Raw genomic sequence first — 7703 nt, 5'->3', positions numbered from 1 at the left:
GACAACGTAGATGGTTGGAATTGATTAAGGATTACAATTTGGAAGTGCATTACCATCCGGGTAAAGCAAATGTAGTAGCTGATGCACTTAGTCGGAAGTCCCATTGCAACACTATGGAAGCACTATTGGAAGATGGATTCAACTTGCTACATCCTGCCGTACTCCACAATATCACAATCAGTTGTTCGCTTGAGAGCCGAATCATAGAGCTACAGCAGACAGATGTAGGAATAAGTCACATCAAGAGAAAAATGCAAGAGCAAGAAACAAAACACTTTAGATTGGACGAAAGAGGTGTATTATGGTTTGAGGACCGGCTAGTGGTGCCGAAAGACCGAGAGCTAAGGAATCAAATTTTAGAAGAAGCTCACTCCTCCAAATTGTCTATCCACCCGGGTAGTAGTAAGATGTATCAAGACTTGAAAACCCGTTTTTGGTGGACTAAGATGAAGAAAGAGATCGCAGCCTATGTTGCAAGGTGTGATAACTGCAGTAGAGTGAAAGCCGTCCATATGAAAACCGCTGGATTACTTCAGCCACTGCCTATTCCAGGATGGAAATGGGAAGAGATCAGTATGGACTTTATTACAGGCCTTCCAACAACGCCACAAGGTCATGATTCAATCTAGGTCATTATCGATCGTCTTACCAAGTCAGCGCACTTCATACCCGTGAATACGAGGTATATAGTTGGGAAATACGCTGAGATATATGTATCCCAGATCATGAAGTTGCATGGAGTACCCCGGACCATAATATCGGATAGAGGACCGCAGTTCGTAGCTCGTTTCTGGGAACACTTACACCAAGCTTTGGGAACCAAGCTAATCAGGAGTTCAGCTTATCATCCGCAAACTTCAGGACAGACAGAGAGAGTAAACCAAATCCTAGAAGATTTACTTAGAGCTTGTGTTATATCTTCAAAAGGGTCATGGGAGAAATGGTTACCTTTAGCTAAATTCTCCTATAACAACAGTTATCAAGCGAGTATCAAAATGGCTCCATTTGAAGCCTTGTATGGCAGAAAGTGTAGAACTCCATTGAACTGGATTGAGCCCGGTGAAAGGAGATATTTTGGTATTGATTTTATCAATGAAGCCGAAGAACAAGTACGTATTATCCAACAACACATGAAGGCAGCTCAATCACGATAGAAGAGCTATGCCGATAGAAGAAGAAGACCACTAACTTTTGAAGTAGGTGACTATGTGTACTTGAGAGTATCACCCATGAAAGGTGTGAAGAGATTTGGGATGAAAAAGAAGCTTTCACCAAGATATGTAGGGCCATACAAAATTTTGGAACGAAAAGGAAATGTGGCATATAAGCTACAACTACCACCAGAGATGAGTGCAATCTTTGATGTGTTCCATGTTTCTCAGCTAAAGAAATGTCTTCGAGTACCGGAAGAAGCTATTGCACCCACCAACGTGCAACTTCAATCGGATTTGACTTATGAAGAAAAGCCAATTCGAGTATTAGAAGTGATGGATAGAGTAACAAGGAGTAAGATCATTAAGTTTTATAAGGTGGTGTGGAACAATCATAGTGAACAAGATGCTACATGGGAAAGAGAAGATTATCTGCAAGAAGTTTATCCCGCCTTTTTCCAAGAATGGTAGGTCTTGCAAATCTCAGGACGAGATTTTTATAAGGGGGAGGGGCTGTAACACCTCGGGTGTTAGCCTTGCATAACTTGACTTGCATAACATGAGCATGAGCATCAAGCATCCATAAATCATCATTTACAATTGAAACATTTGATCGAAACATATGAAACATTACTTGCTATCGCGTGTTTCTTAGAACATATGCATGGGATCATGTGCAAATGGATGCAAGTGGGTAAGGTTGGTCACTAAAACACCTTAGCTATACTTAGGTTAACAAAAGGAACCTTGTTCATGAAGGCCACATTTCATGATCCAGCACTTAAGTGGTATTTCATGTGTTGACCTGAATAGCTATATGAGTGACTACTACATGAAATGCTTAAATGACCTTGCAAATTGTTTTAACATGATTAGAGTATCATCATGAACAACTTTGGTATTTAGGGCTAGGGCTAGTTTGGTCATTTAGCCATGGTTTGAATGTGCATCATGATTTCAAAGTGACATGTTTGACTAAAGTTGAACTAGGTGTTAGAGACCTTGCATGGAGGAGTTCACTAAAGCAAAGTTGTAGTGTTTGACATAAGGAACAACTTTTATTTTTATGTCATGGACTGATTTAGCTTCTAACATGTTTGAATTGGACTCACAAAAATCAGCTTTTCACTGTTTTCAACACTTCAAAAAAATTTTCTAAGTGTTTGCTCACTAACGGTCTGACAGCCGGACTTTGGAACGAAATAACTCGAGTTTGGTTGAGTGTTGAAGCATGATCCTTTAATAACATTTGAAGCTGGTACATGGGTCTACAAATTCTATTCTGTATGTTTGCACGAAGGAGCCACCGATTAGCCGGTAAATCAACTTGAAAACTCGTCGTCAGGCAGTGCATCGGTTCACTGACGAACTGAATCGCGAATGTACAGTGGCCGACCGGCTTCAGACACCGCGCGCCGCGTGGAGGTCGCCATGGCCGCGCGTCGCCAGCGCCCTGACCGCGCAGGCCACGCCGCGCCTGGGCGCGCCTTCTTCATGCCAGCGTGCGCCCGCTCCATTTCCACTCGCCCACGCCAGCTCTCTCCCTCTCCAGCGCCCTCCCTTGCTCTCGCCGCAGAACCAGGTCACGCCGCCGAGCACAGCACCGCCTCCGCCGTCGCCTCGTGTGCGCTACGTCGGACCACCACCGCCTCCATCTCGCCCATAGCTGCGCCACACCTCCCTCCACCCCTCGTCTTGATTGCTGCGGCTGTCACGCTTCGGTGAGGGCGAATTCACCGTTTCCTTTCTCACCGGAGTTCACGGTCGCCATGGCCGCCTCCACGGCAAGCTGGCCATAGCTCGGCTCATCGGCGCTTTTCCTTCGGTTTTGAGCGTTAGCATTGGGTCAGGACGTGTAGTAGCCGGTGCCAAGACGTTACCGTCGTTAGTGATCCCGCCGGCGTGGAACGCGACGACCAGCGCCGCCGCATTCTAACCCCCGCACCACCGCGCCGTGGTCGAGAGTCGTCGGAGCTTTATGTGGAGCTTTTATTGTTGAAATAGAGTCGCTAGGTCACCGTGGTACCATTGCGCGCCTCGCCGGGCTTTCCCGTGGCCGGAGATGGCCGGCACCGCGTCGAGCAGCGCCGCCGTGCCGCCATCACCGACGACGAGCATGCTCCACCCACCCTCACCCGCCACCACCTAGGTCGTTTGACGCGCGCTACTCAGTGGTTGGTGTAGTGAAGACCTCACCGCCGGCAACCTCGCCGTCGGCGAGCTCTGGCCGCGCCAACACCGCGCAGCGCCGCTGCCTGTTCCGTGTCACTGACGCGTGGGGTCCCCTGACCAGCGGGTCCCACCTGTCAGCGACAGCAGTAGTGTAGGCTAACTCATTTTGAATCCAGTTTTCGATTTGTTTTGTTATTTTTGTATCTTTAGATTGGTAGCTCCTAAAATGATGAAATAAATATGATTGTGTTGCTTAGGAAGTGTAGTATTTAGTAAAAATGTGTTCTTGATTTCAACAGTAGAAATTTCTGGAAATTTAAATAGGGATTTCAAATGTGCTTTTGAATGCATTCAAATTTGTTTATTTTATATCTAGAGTTCCTTTGCTCCAAAATTATGAAATTTTTGTGGTAGGCTGTTCTTGTCATACCTGAGCTTGGATAAAAATTTGAGAACCAGTGCATGTGTAGATCTATAGTTATAGATTTTTCTTTTATAAATAGTTAATCCTTGCATGAATTTTTATAAATTAATTATAAGTCCAAAATTCATGAAATTTATTGGAGGTGATACTAGTACCATATGGATGTTAGGAAAAATAAGAAATCTGTTGCTTGACACTTTTCAATAGGATTTTCCATTTATGCTATTTCAAGCCTTGCTTCCTTATCATTTTTGTATAGGATGTTCTACTTAGTAAAATGACATGAAATTTTTATAGTAGTCCTTTGATAGCATTAGTAAGACTCTGTAAAATTTTGAGAAGTTATTAAGGACATTGTATATATTTATTATTTAACCTAGATATCTAAATAAAATAATAAAGGCAATTTAATAAATAGTTTGGGCTTCACCATTATATCATCTTAACTGTAATTGGTATGCTGAAACTGTTGGTAGGTTCTAGGTTGTCAAATTTTGAATAATTACCTGAAGTAGAAGTGTTATTACTTTATATTGCATGTCAAGTCATTTCTGGACTGATTCTAGAGTGTAATGAGTTACATGTTGAAACAAGTGTAGACTGTAAAAATGGTTAATAACAAAGTTGTAGAGAATTTGATAAGCTTTCCAGAAAGTCCAGGATCACTGTTTTTGAATTTGTAGAACTCCAGTTATGAGTGAAACAAGTAGCTGCTGGTTATGGTGTAGTCGATGCATTGTAGAAATAGTTAAGTAGTAATCGAGAAGAGATATGCACCTACTCAAACAACGCGATGCACTTGTTAACATTATGCATTCGTAATACTCATACCATACTCATGCATCTAGGATCGGAGGAAGAGATCATGTTACTGGAATTCGAAGAAGCAGAGGAAGGGAACCCGCAGGAGAATCCGCAAGCCGCAGCTCCCGAAGGCGTGGAACAGAACCCTGAAGAGCTTCCGGAGTGCCCTGACCATCGCCCTACTTCCTTTCTGCGAGGCAAGCCCCAGAGCATTATAAGTCTCCCAGTAATTTACAAATGTTTACTTACGTATTTATGATTGATGCATTAGGTTATAAGAGTTGAATGAAACCACTTGATGCATGTACATTCCTTGTCCAGATATTAACCCTTTAACCGGTATAGGTCCAGGATCGAATATATGCTTAGCCATGCTTAGACCGGTAGAAGTCGGGTGATGTCCTGTCACCTGCGAGATATAGGTGGATACCGGAGCATGGTTGGCTATATCTGCTATCGTGGAACAGAACCATGAGGTAAAAGTAAATTGAGACCGGACGGGAAGTCGATAGGGAAGCAACAAGGCATGGAGGTCTTGGGTGTGGACCTATCCCCGTCTGTGTCGATTAAGGACCGTACCGTTGTTGGCGCTTCTGACAAGATTGAACGCATGCCTCTCACTTAGCTGGCCGGATAACTCGTTCCGACCGCGAAGCCGAGTAATTCAACTCAGGCCGGGACCCGTTTTGTTGTGCGCTCCTTCCGGGGAACGATCAGACTGAGCCCAAGGGCAGGCTTGGCCTGAGCATCCTGGCATCTGGTGTTCCAGATTGTGCGGCGCAGTACGGACCCGCGAAATGTGTACCTGAGTTGTACCAAAGGTGACCTAAGACTATCGTGGCTGATAGATCTGGGTTTGTGTTAGGAATAAATTCCCAGTTGGTTGAAATCGATTCGAATCGCCGTCTCTCCCGGATAGTGAGAAACTTGGCTAGTCCCAACATCGTAGTAACTATATTATGAAACGTGATGGTTCAAATGAATATGGAATTACAATACCTGCTATGGTTACTATTGTATGATTCTAAATAATATACCACATGTTTGGCATAGGATAGTTGCTAATCTAGAAATGGATAGTTATAATTAACTTGATAAAAGAATCACAACTGTACAACGGTTAATTGCCTTTTTCGCAAAAATGTTGTCAAGTTACATCCACTTATACAGCCTTGCATAATCCTTGGAGTCGTTTTATTTCTGGTTCATGACGGGTAAGTCTAGCTGAGTACCTTCTCGTACTCAGGGTTTATTTTCCCATTGTTGCAGATGGCACTGTGTATCATGGTTATTGCAAGAGTTGCTTCTATCCCGCTGTGGATGAGGAGTAAGCCTTGGGCAGGCTTCCCTAGTAATTCCTATCTTTGCTTTTGTGGACCGTGATCTGGTTTGGCACTGTATCAAACTACGTTGGAAACTTATCTTCAAACTTATTTGCTTCCACTTTAATTATCAAACTCGGTTTGTAATAACTTTCTGTTCGTACTCTGATGATGAAAAGTATCTGTGAACTTTATGTAATATGTGGCATGTATGTTGAATCCTGTACGATCTTGGTTGTTGTAAATCGTTTATCGAGACCCGTCGTGGTACTCGACGGACTACCGGGTTTATATGGATTCAAGTATGACAGTGCAACTGCTTGCGGATTGCCATTGTACTTGTATTCTTATAAATTGGTCGGTTCTGCGACATTCTTTTTGTAGATTCTTGCGATTGGGCCACCCTTTGGGGCGAGCGCCCAAGAAGAGCCTTGCCCTTCAAGAGGGACGGATGACGCTGCCCGATGTTTGGGCAGGAGCGGCGCTGACGTTGGGGCCTCATTGGCTGGTCCAGCGGCGTCCGCGGTGGCGCCCGTGCCCTTGGTGGTTGTCGAGCAGGCGGCCGCGACCACGATGAGCCGGGAGTAGCCGAACGTAGCCGTGGTGGCGTCCAAGGGGGTGGCGCATTCCATGCCCCCAGCGGCCCAAGTGATGGTGCCTGACGTGGGCCAGGCGGAGTTGGATGCAGCCATGGTGGCGTCCGATGGAGCAGTGCAGTTCGTGCCACCGAAGGCCCAGGCCGTGGCGCTCGGGGCAGGCCGGATGGAGGAGGACATGGCCGGAAGGTCCTTGGTTGTGGTGGCAGTGGTGGGAAGGACCAGAAGGGAGCTGCCTTTGGCCTTGTTGTCGGGGGGCAACCGCTCTCCCATGAGGGGGGAGCCGCCGCTCTAGTGGATGGCCACCGAGGACCCAACATCGGCTCTGTTCTCGCTCGACGATGCCGATGAGAGCCTGGAGCGGGAAAATCTAGACATCTGGTTCTCGACTACGTTGAATGCCTTGAATGAGGCCAGTGGTGCCTTGCATGAAATCCTCGTTCCTTCTAGCCGGGTATCTGCTTGATCTTCTCGCTTGTCTTCTTCTTTCTTCACACATTTCTAGGTTTTAGTGTCTTCTGATTCCGGTCCTCTTCTCAGAATATTATTGCTCGTAGCTGGGACAAATCTCGGTTCCTTCGTGAGCAAAAGGCGGAAAGGGACCACCTTACCGAGGAGGCCAGGCTACAAGGAGATGTGGGCGCGCAACTCGCTGCCGCCCTGCAGTGGGAGGCCGAGGCACGTCAGGATGTGGAGGAGGCTCATGGAATGTTTGAGGACCTATCGGCGAGGGTGAAGCTGGACAAGGAGGATGCCGCCAGGCTTCTAAAGGAGCGGGATGAGCTGCTATAGAAGGACGCCGCGGCCAGTGAGCGGGCCAGCGAGCTCCTAGCGGAGCTAGAGACAGAGCGAGACCTCAAGCTGAAGGCTGAGGAGAGGTCCATGGTGTTGCAGTAGAGGGCAGACCAGGACACTGAGATGATCACCCGGTTGCGCGAGGAGCGGGACAAGCTACGCCGGGCCAAGGAAAGACTTCACTCGGAGCGCAGCGCAGCCCGTGAGGATCACGACCGAGCCATCCAGGAGCGCAACGAGGCGCGTGGGGTGGCCGACTCCCTCTGGGCAGATCTTGGAGACGCGGTGAACTGGAGGTTGGACGTTGAGATTGTTGTTGCCAGGCTGGAGAAGGAGGTTACCGAAGTGTGAGGGATCCTCCGGGTCGAGAGCGACGAGCATGACCTTCTACAAGCTGTTGTCGGAGTGGTCACTGATGCCCTGAGGGTGGAGCAACCAG

The sequence above is a fragment of the Miscanthus floridulus genome, chromosome 12 (assembly GCF_019320115.1).
Source record: "Miscanthus floridulus cultivar M001 chromosome 12, ASM1932011v1, whole genome shotgun sequence".
In the NCBI taxonomy this organism is placed as follows: Eukaryota; Viridiplantae; Streptophyta; class Magnoliopsida; order Poales; family Poaceae; genus Miscanthus; species Miscanthus floridulus.
Note: the sequence above shows the minus strand (reverse complement) of the source record.